The following is an 11,424-nucleotide window of genomic DNA, read 5'->3' as shown; positions in this document are numbered from 1 at the left end:
TCCGAGTGGGCTGGCGTGAGATTTAAGAAGAATGACTTCAGGAAACCATGCGGACAGTGAGGTAAGGGAAGAGGTCCCCGAGGAACTTCCTCCCCGCACCCTTGCCGCCCAGAAAAACTGGTTTAGGGAACCGGCCACGCCTTCCTGCCAGGAAAGTCAGATGTCTCTGGTCCAGCAACTGCAGAAAGGCGATTTCCCTTCTCTCTCCCTTAAACCATGTGGCTTTCATTCTGCTGAATGAAACAAGAGGATTCCTGCAATTGGCTTCAATCTACTCCAGTGGGTGGGAGGTAGGTGATCTGGCAGGAAGGGCATAGAGAACACATGAAAACTGGCCATGAGTCAGGGGCCAGTTGAAGCTGAGTGCTGGGTACATGGGCATTCTTTAGAGTATTCTACTGTTCTATTTTCCATACAGTTGAAATTTCCCTTTTTTAAAAAAAAAATTGGTTTTATTTATATTCAGAGGCGGTACTGGAGATTGAACCCAGGACATCATGCATGCTCAGCATGCATTCTACCACTGAGCTATACCCTCCCCGCCAGATGAATTTTCCTTAACTAAAAGTTCGTGCGCACACACACACACACACACACACACACACACACACACACACACACACAATCCCCATCCCTGTCAGCATGAGAAAAAAAGTTAACCAAACTGGAATTATCTCCCGAGAGGAAAAGAAGTAGCTTAATGGCACTGAGTATAAGGAGGATAATTGACAGAGGAGAAGCTGCCACTTGCTTTTTGTCACTGATGCCAAAAAATGACGAAGAGTAACTTAAATGATATTAAAGGAATATTTAAAAGAAAAAAACAAACCCTAATCATGAAAGCTGTTAAACGTTGAAATAAATTACTAGGAAGAGATAGCTAAGGAAATTCTTTCCCTGCAAATAGACAGTGAAACTGAGCTATTTATACTGATGTCTAAGAAGGAGGACATTAATGCTTATTCGTTGCCCAAAGTTACTCTTAGGCGAAGAAGGCAGGTGCACCTTGGTCTGACCCTTAAGCAGTCACTGTGACTAGACTGAGCTGCGCAGGTAGAACGTGTTGGGCCAGGTGGCATCCATGCCACAGGCCTGAACCGTAGCTCACGTTTATTGTCAGGCCTAGCTTTCAGCAAGTCCAACAATTGCACTTCAGCTAAAACCTCACCCATTCTCAGCAAAATTTCAGTGGGAGCCAGCCTTCAAAACGTCCCCCAAGGAGTCTTGTCTCCTGGTATTCACCCGCCCACGCTGAATGGAGCGGACCTGTGTTACCAATAGGATATTGTGTGTAACTGAGGAGGCTAGGGCATAAAAGATGTGCTGGCTTCCTCTTGACTTACTCTGGGATCACAGACTCTGTGGGATGTCAGCTGCCTTGCTGTGAGGATACCTAGGAAGCCCTGTGGAGAGATCCACGGGGCAAAGAACTAAGAGCCAGCACCAACCTGTCAGACACGTGATAAGCCCCCTCAGAAATGGGCCCTCCAGCCACAGGCACGCCTTCAGATGATGGCAACATGATCTTTTGGGAAACCCCGAGCCACAACCACAGCTACACAGCTTCCAAATTCTGTCCTATAGGAACTGTGCGAGACAATAAATGTTTGACACTAAATTGGAGGTAAGTTGTTATGCATCAATAAAAATCTAATATAGTTGGTTAGGTAAAAGTTTTGTCTTTTTTATACAACTCTTCAGAAAAATGGTGCAATAAAAGCAAACCTGTTCCTTCTATTAGAAGTTCACAGAAATAAAAATGTGAATGGTGAGATTCTCATATGTGGTCCCAGAAAGGACACACACCGAGCTCCTAAAGGGAGAGGGCACCATTTCCTACTGTCTATGGCACCTTTCTCCACCAAGCAGGAGTGACAATCTATGGGCAGTAACAGTGGCTTCTCTGCAATGACCTCCTTAACTATCTTAATAGAGTTAATATAGGGCTTTAGAAAAAAAATCACGGTTTAACCAAAAGTCGGTTTCTGCTCCAGAAATCATCACCTCAGATCACAAAGTCGTATCGCTTTGTCACTCCTCAGGGTCCTTGAGTAATACCTGCTTTATTAAAGTTTCTCTGATTATGTCTGAAGCTCAGCAAAGAGCACTAGTACTTATTTGTCATGAGACTGTGATCTGCACCCCAGAACTCCAGCAGCCTTTTCCCAGCCCCTCCCCAGCTCCCCACGGTGAGCTGGTGAGCGCTGAGTCATTGCAGAGTCTCCAGGGAGAAAGGCTTCTCCGTTCCAGCCTCCTTCAATAAAAAGCAACCTAAAAAGTTTTCTACCTCTGAAATTTCATCTGTAGCATAGCCATTTTTCTGCTATTTTCTGTCACAAATGAGGTTAGAGTTCCTGGTGTAGACCCAGCATCTACACTGGCTGCAGTAGCAATGGCCTCAAAGTCAAGCAGGGCAAACAAATTAAGGCCTCTGGTGGTTGGTGGCCACAGTGAGAATGGTTTTCTCATCGGCCAATTCTACAGGGTGGTTTGGACATCATCCCTGGAAGATGCACCTCAAGCACCATTTCTCCACGGCCCTCATGAGAGTTTGGGAAGCTGCGTATGCTCATTTCAGTGAATTTTGCTTCAGCAGCTAGAAGCTGGCTAGCTTCCATTGCCTGTGGTTCAGAAGCCTGACTGATGTGCCCCCTTCAAGGGCAGCTCTGCTAAGCTGGTTGAGTCTCTAGGGAGCCCTGCCCTTAGTCCAGAAAGCAGCAGACTCTCTCTCCACAAAGACTTGTCATTGATAGACTGGATTTGCCAGTTTCAGGTTATGTTACAAACTTACCCATAAAGTCCCAAAGCTTAATTATGGGTGGATCTTTCTAGACCACTAGCTTACCTGGAGTTTGGTGTCTGCTTCCACGTGACTAAGGCTCATCACTTTCAAGCAGAGCTGGATGGGGTGCTGGGGGTGAAGAGCCCGCATTACTTGCTTTTCTTTCTGGCTTTAATATTATACATCTCCAAACACCTGGATTCCAGAAAAGGTTTTGCTCATTTTCAGCATGCTAACTCCTCTTTCCAGCAGTTCAGAAATAGGTTGTTGGTGGTAAAATTGGCTCAGATACCCTAATCTTAGTCAACTCTGAGTTCCCAAGTTCATATAATAATGATACACTCCTCCAAATTTGATTTGACTCCTGATCATATGGACATCATTTACCTTTCTCCAGCCAAAGCAAACTGTTTTGGCTATAATTAAACAATCTTTTAGATTTTTTAAATTCTATGTATCCATCAAGTTGAGGCATTTCTCTTTGGACGTTACAACCTTACAAGGATTGTTTCTTATGTGTCATCCCTCTAAAGGAATGTGAGTTGAAAAACTCTTGTCTCTACTCAGTTATAAACATATAATTGTGAAATAAAAGTTCAGAGGCTACTTCTGAATAATTTGTGTTTTAGACTCTGTCAGAATTAGCCCCCGATTGTTACTGTCTTTGGATGATGGACACATGGAATCTCAGTTCGATCAGCCATACCCCCCATCACACTCTTGACATGATGCTCCGGGGCCGGTCTGTGCCAAGCCTGGACGGGTGAGAGTAGATGGCAGAAGACTGAGAAGAAATGAAGGACTCTGTGTCTGAAAGCCCTTGGGTTTCACATACTTCCGGAACTCCATCGTGATTTACTCAAGAGAGGCTCCACTTAAAACTCTCAGAAGATAACTGACAAATTGAAACTAGTCCTGGCAGTCCATCTTTCAGCAAGCAAAGGTTTTTTTTTGCTTCCAATTCTGGTTAGATAAGAACTTCCAGGAAGCCTTTTTAAAAATTGGGTAGGGAAATGACAGGCACAAATTAGATAAGGAAGAAGTTCCTAGGAGCACATGGAGTTAAATTTCATTATAAATTACATTTTATTATTCCTAAAAATCTTAGATAGGAAAGTTTCTGGGGAAGATTTTAGGTTTGGTTATTAAAAACAAGAATGGGATAGATCAGGGAAATTTTTACCTGAAGAATGACATCTCAGAGGGAGTATGTTTAGAACCCAGATTTCATGTGCGTTTCATATGCAAGTTCTTATATTAGTGGGCTCTGCCTGACACTGTTTCCAATGCCTGCCTGCTCAAAGCTTCTACTCTCTTGGTTTCCGTCACTTCTTGCTGTGCTGATTCCCCCCCCAGCTCTCTAACTCCTCCCTCGGTGTTCTTTCCTCAGCAGGAACCTTTAACGCCAGCCACCCTTTAAATGTGGGTGTGGACAACTGAGGCAGCTTCGTCTACTGTGATGGTTTTACCTACAAACTACGTGATTCCAATTCCAAGTCTATTTCCCTGACTCTGACCTGAGATCTGAAACTCCTGAGAATCATACCAGGATGGTTTTATTGGCACCCATCTAGAGTACAGAGCTACAATTTCTTGTGACACGCCAATGTTTTTCATAACCCATCCATTTACATCTTTGCTTCTATACTTACACTCCCAGGAGGAGACAATAGATTGTTTATGGCTTTTATTGCTCTTTCTTTGGGCTTGAATTGATTATGCATTTAACTAGTTATGATGTTTATGTCAGCACATATCAGAGTAACCAAATAAAAGTAGTTTAAACTTTATAAGGACATTTGTTATCTCACACAACAAAAGTTGGTTATTTCAGTGTTTCAACAATGTCAAGGACCCAAGACCTTTTGTCTTTCCTCCTCACTATCTTCTGCATGCTGGTTCTCATCCTGGGCTTGTCCCCTGATGGTGACAAGGTAGCTGCTGCAAGTCCAGACATCACATCTTTGGACCATCTATGGCAGATTATTTTGAATTCATTCATTTCTCCAGATTTTCTATATTTTCTAAAATTATCCTTCTATAGGGTCAGTTTGGTAGAGAACTAGGTTTGCGGGCTGTATCAGATGGGCCTCCCTTAGAACTGCTTAAGCAGTTGTGCCTAGAGAAATGCTACTTGACTCTGCTGAGGGAAGCACCTAGAATCAATCTTAGATTAGTACCTACTCTGAAGATGGATGCTGTTTGAACATACCATTCCCTCTCTTTGAAGACTCAGGAGAAATTTCTGTATGGTCTTTGTGTTAAGAAGAGCCCTGATTTGCTGAAGCAGTTATCTTACGGACTTGATAAATTGCCTGGCTGATAAGATGTTCTCTTTTTCTTTGGCTGCTCAAAGGCCTAGCGTCAAGTCTGTGGGCCACCTAGGCCAAATGCACAATTTTTCCGTCTGTCGTAAGCTCTAATTCCTACAGCAGAAGCCATGCTCAAACTATTTGACAACAGGTACAATAAAGGCACTGATCAGAATGGGCAGCAGGTGTAAACAAGAAGCATCAGCCTGCCTCGAGGGCCAGGCATCTGGTGTAGACAGGCGAAACAGAGCAAGAGTTAAAAAAGAAATCTCAATGTATTTTTGTTTTTTTCACATTTGATAGAGACAGGAATTCAGATAAATAGTCCATGATGATAAATTGGACTGACACTCACCTCAGCGCTGGGGAGACAATAAGGAGTGGCAGGGACTGCGGTAAATTGGAGAACACATGCCCTCTTAAGATTAGTGACTGCTCCTCAGATCCAGGTCACTGTTGCCAGATTAGAATATGGCTCAGAGCTTCCAGAACTTTCAGTATTTTAGAAAAAGCCGGAAGTCCTAATTTTTGAGAACTCCTAGATTTTAAGACACACTCAAAGAAAGAAAATTTTAAAAGCCCAGCCAAAGATAAGCAGACAAACATTAACAGGCCAGTGCAAGCAGTTAGGTCCAGCTGAAGCCAGTCAGCTTGTGACTTCTGCTTTCTGCTGTTTATTTTGTATTCACCTCTCACCTTCCTCAGTTTTACATTCCATTCTTATTTTTCTTTCTTCTTTCTCTTCTACTCATAGTATTGTCCTCTATTTTATGTTTCCTGATATTTCACTTTAAATCCTACTGGGGACAGAGTCAAATATAAATAAACTAACCACAGGACCTCTCCCCTTAGATAGCCCATCTGCATCTCAAACTCCCTCTTTACACTAAATTAAACTGACCGTTTTCACTCCCTTGCCCCCTCACTCCTCCTCTGGAGGATCCCGACGGGACCCTTCTCTGCTCTCTCAGTCAACAGCAAGACCCCCACTCACCTGATGCCTGAGCTGGAAACCTGAGTGTCCTGCTATTTCTGGTCCCTCCTCCTCTCATTCAGTCATTGCCGGGTTCTACCTCCCGAGTCCCCCATTCCCTCCTCTCTAAGGCTAGCATGGTGGCTCAGCCCTTGCTATTTCTGGCCTGAATTACTGTAAGAGAGAGGACTCACCTCCTGAACCCGTTTTGCGCTTCTTCAAACTCAGCCTCCAGGATGCACACCTGACCCCCACCCTCCCTTAACCTCATGGAGCGTCCCCACCATCTCCAGGTTAAATGTAAGCTCCGGGACGCGCTGCTGCGCGTCTCACCTGCCCCGTCTACCTCGCGTGGAGCACCCTGCTCCGGGGACCTTGTTGAGCTCAGGCAGCAGTCCTCCAGGGAGGCCTCCCTGACATCGCTCAGCTCCCCAGAATGTTCGAGCCCTCCGAGTGCTCCTGTGCCACCTCATGCTTTCCTGTCCCTGCACAAGAACTGGGTTAAAGGGAAATAATAGCAGCTAACATTAATCATCACATCCTCTGACCAAGCACCATTCTAGGCAATTTAAATGTATTCATTCATTTCATCCTCAAAATTCATATGAGGAATTATCAGCCCTGTGTTCCTGCTCATTAAGTTGAGGCAAAAAGAAATTAGTAGCTTTCCCAGTCACCACCGTGGTTAAGTGGGGATTTGAACCCAGGGCATCTGGCTCCAGGGCTCTGGCTCTTCACCACTAGGAGGCGCTGCTGGTGGTGGGGTCTATCTCAAGCAATTTCTTGGGAGACGCAGAGCCTTCCCATTGTTATGCAGAGATTTATGGGCTCCAGCTCATAAATGACCGCTCTTCCTGCTTTGTCTCCTGATAACAAACAGCATACCTGCCCCGCCCTGAGTCTGGACTCCGCAGCCACAAAGACTTTCTCAGACCTGTGTGACTCCCAGCCAAGGCTCCGGAATTCTCACTCTCCACCCCCTGAAATCAAGATAAGAGCTTTCTCCTTACCTCATCTCCCCAGGAGGCAGTTTTAAGTTTAAAAAAAAAAAAAAAAAGTGGAAGATTCTAGTTTCTAAAGCTGGTAGTTGCAGTTTGAGGAAGGAGGGCTCTGGGCCACAAGCTGGGGGCTGGGGAGGACAAACAAGTTCAGAGGGTGGTTGCCATGGGGATTCCTGCGAAAAAATTTCTTTACCTTGGCCACAGAGGAGAAAGAAAAACCGGGGGAGAGGAACCCGAGGGAGGAGCCTGACAGTGGCGCAGAGCCCCAGGGTTCTGACATGTCCCTTGTCCTGCACAGTCAGTCCTTCTGGCTCCTGTGACCATCCTGGCCTCCCGCTTCCCGCCCACATAACCCTCAGAACCTCAGGAGTCATGTCCTCTCCAAGCTGAAACATCCGGAACAACCTTCAGGCTGTGACTTTTGGCCCTCCTAATCTGCTCAGCAGATTTTACTTTTTTTTTTTTTTTTTTTAACATTTTCTTTTATAGAGTTAAAGTAGATTTTACTTTCTTTTGCTCATGCCTTCCCAGACGCCAGTTGCAGATCACTCCCAAGAAGACGCAGCTCCTCTCTGACCAGCCAGCGCAGGGCACGCCTGGACTGGCAGCCCTGGCCTAAGATGGCTCTTGGCCTGGAGAACCACCACTCTTAAGAGGAGAAGGGGGCAGACGCCAGTCAGAGTGTCCAACACACAGCAGGATCTCTAAAGAAAAAACTCCAGGATAGGTTCTGAAGGCTGAAACATCTCTCTAAAATAACCATTCTAGCCCACCTGAGAAAGAAAAATAAAGGATCCAAACTGTAGGATTATGGAATGATAGACCCTGGGGAGGCCAGAATGAATGCACGGGAGCAGAAGGCACATGTGAAACGCCCGCACTGCCAGTTAATGACGGATCCTGTCGGAGCAGAATTCCCAGGCACAGCCAGCCACATCCTGATGTGGCCTGGGGTCCTGTTCTTCCCTGTCCCCAGGAACATATTAAGATCACCACAGAGAGAAGCAGAGTGATAAGGATTTTTATATTCATAGTTGCTTTCCATAAAATGCAAAATGAACAGATGTGTAAGAGTTCTTGGATCAGCAGTCTTTTATCTCCCTCGAGGCTTTTCAAATTGCTGGTGGAGTGCAATTAGCAAAAATCCAGACCGTGGGAAAATCTACAAACAAATAACCTGTTGTCTTCAACAAATAAATTGCAAGAAGGAAAAAAAAAGAGAGAGAGAAATTAAGAGTCTTAAAAGATATTCATCAATTGCAACATGTAAACTTTATGTGGATTCTGTTTTCTGTTTTTTTAACTAAAAAGAGAAACTAATTATGACATTTGAGACAAGAGGAAATTTGAAACAGAGGATATTTGATATGAAAGGATTGCTTGCTTTTAAGGTATGATTTTTAGATTCCTTTTCTTTTAGAGTCACTGAAACATTTACAGGTGAAATAATACTATTTCTGGGACTTGCTTCAGAATTAACGGGATGGGGAGGTGGAAGGGGTAGAATTGAAGGACTGATGGTTGTTGGTATTGAGTGATGGGTACATGGACACAGATCTTCCTTACGCAATTCTATCAACTTCCGTGTGGGTACAAAATTCTCCATAATTATGAATTTTTTTTAAGTAAAAAAAAGAGATTCTGGTTTTAACTTACAGAAACTATCATTGGAATAAATTACCATCATTTCGCATTTTGCTCTGAAATTTTTTAAACTGTAAATTCTGATAATTCAGCTATATCTTAAACAAAATCTCCCATCTATAAAAATCTTTAGTTGGAGGAATTTTCCTTTCTGTCACCAGTAAGAATTAGATACAGTCCCCTCCAAGTGCCCAGGTGGCTTCTGAAAGAAACACAGAACATAAGGCTTGGCTAAAACTGTGCTCCTGGGATTAAGTAATTAAGTCTAGCCCATGCTACATAGAAGCTCTAATTAAACCCTTTTATGTGCTGAAGTCATGCACCCCAGGCTATGTGCTGAAGCGGGAGGGAGGACCTCAGACCTGAGCCAAGACCCGATGCTGAGAATTAATCCCTCATCTGCAGGTGAGCTGGCTGGCGCCCAGGGCTCAGACTCTGAGCTATTGAGTACCAGCTGTAGGGGCTGCAGCCATGCCCTCTTATTCTCTACAGAAGAAAAGAAAGAAAGAAAAATAGAGGATTTTCTAGAACAAAGGATGTTCCAAATGGAACAGAAGTTTTCTGCAACTCACCCAGAATAATTTAGGTTACCTCTCAGAGATAATACAAAGAGAAATGGGACCAGATTTCCCAAGGCTGGCACCTTTCAAGTGTCACTGCTTAAGTGGTAAAGAGTGGCAGGAGAAAAATATGCCCAAAATATAAAGTAAATAAAGAAGGAAAGACACAGTGTCATTTCTCCCAAGGTGCTCATAGCTCTGCATGATCATTACATTCAAAATTTGTGACATTTAGACTGGCAAATATTTAAGACTGCGAAAACTCTGTGTTTACAACAGTTTGGGTCAAAGACACTCACACTTCGTTGACACATGTAAATTGGTGCACATCTGAGGAGGGCAATTTATCATGATCAAAATTACACATACCCTCTGACCCAGAAATTCTACTTCTAGAAATACTAGTGTATCCTAAGACACTCCCACCATCAATGTCTCCCCATCTACTGGACCATTCCCATCACCATATTCCAAAGATAACAGATCACTCTCATTGCCTCTCTTGCTTCACCTTCCTCTGCACCCTTTCACAATTAAACTTGCAGTATGGGATTATCTATCACCACTGCATTCAATTCCTTACTTCTCATTCTTTCTTGAACACACCCCATTCTGTCTTCCTATCCCCATCACACCGTGGAGACTGGTTGTCTTGTCAAGGTGACCAGTGTTTTCCATGTGGTGAGATCCAATGGTCACTTCTCTGTTCTCATCTCACTTGACCTCTCAGTAATATCCCAAACGATTGACCATTCTCTTCTTTATGCCCTTGGCTTCCCTGACAGCATATTCCCTGGCCTTTCTTCCTGCTCCAGTGGCCAGTCCTTCTCAGTCTTCTTTTACTGGCTTCTTTTCTGCTCAAAAAGTTATAAGTACCAAAGGCCTTTGTCCCAGGTCCCCTTCTCTTCATCTATTATCTTCCTTAGGATACCTCACCAAGTACTTTGCTTTAAAAGTGCTAGTGATGTGGCAAACACTCAGATCTGTTATCTCCAGCCTTGATTGCTATAAAAAGAAAAATCTAGAATCAGATATCCAAATGTCCTCCTCAACGGTTCTACTTGAATGTCGACAAGCATCTCAAACTCAAGATGTCATGGCCAAAATAGAACTCTTGACTTTCAACCTCCAAATTTGCTCACTTCTAACTATTTCACCATCATCCATGGACAATACGGTATGATCTTTGATTCTTCACATCTTTACCTTCAAAATACAGCCCAAATTAATTCCCTTCTCTCCATATCTATCATCATCCTCATTCAAGCCAACATTATCTCTTGTTTGCGTTGCTGAAATTTCCTGCTTCCCTTTTGTCCTTCTATAATCCATATTCTGTAGTAGCCAGCGACTCTATCAGTAAAACAGCCCTATGGCATCCCGCCTAGAATGAAAGTCAAGATCCTTACTCCCTTACAAGTCCCTTCAGTTATCCAGGGCCTGCCACCCTCTCTAACCTGCTTGTTCATACTCTCCTTCCCCTCCCCAACTCCCATAAAGCTTTTGCTTGGGATCTTCCAGTGGCTGGCTCTCTTGTCCTTTATATTGCACCTTAAATTTCACCTTCTTAGAAACCTTCTCTGATAATCTAATACAATACACTCTTAGCATTTACCCTCTCTCAGAATTTACCATGATCAGATATTTTTCTTATTTTTGGTCTCTGTCCAATTAGAAAGCTAACTCAATGAGAAAAGGGATCTTGTCTATTTTGTTCTCCACAATATCCCTCACTGCTTTGAGCATGATTTGGCACATAGTACACGGTGGAAGAATGTTGAGTAAACAAGTATATAAAAACATAGAAAGATACTCACCCAAGATTGCTTGAACAGCATTACAAGCAGAGCAAAAACCTGGGAACAACCTAAAAGCTAGAGGATTCCTTAATACTAGCACATCCATACAATGGATACAACCATTTCAAATAATGAGGTCAATCAGTAAGTGCTGATATGAAATATTGTCCAAGATGTGTTCATACACATAGTGGGGCAGCCAGCCTTCATCGTGGACCCCAGTCATCCTCGATTCCTGGCATTTATGCTCTTATGTAGCCTCTTCCCAAAGTGAATTGGAGCTAGTCTGTGTGACCAGTAAAGTGCAGATGACAGTGTGTGGGACTTCTGAGGCCAGGTTCTAAAGGGCACTG

Source organism: Camelus bactrianus, chromosome 3 (assembly GCF_048773025.1).
Source record: "Camelus bactrianus isolate YW-2024 breed Bactrian camel chromosome 3, ASM4877302v1, whole genome shotgun sequence".
NCBI lineage: Eukaryota > Metazoa > Chordata > Mammalia > Artiodactyla > Camelidae > Camelus > Camelus bactrianus.
The sequence above is the reverse complement of the archived record's forward strand: the minus strand, read 5'-3'. Positions refer to the sequence as shown.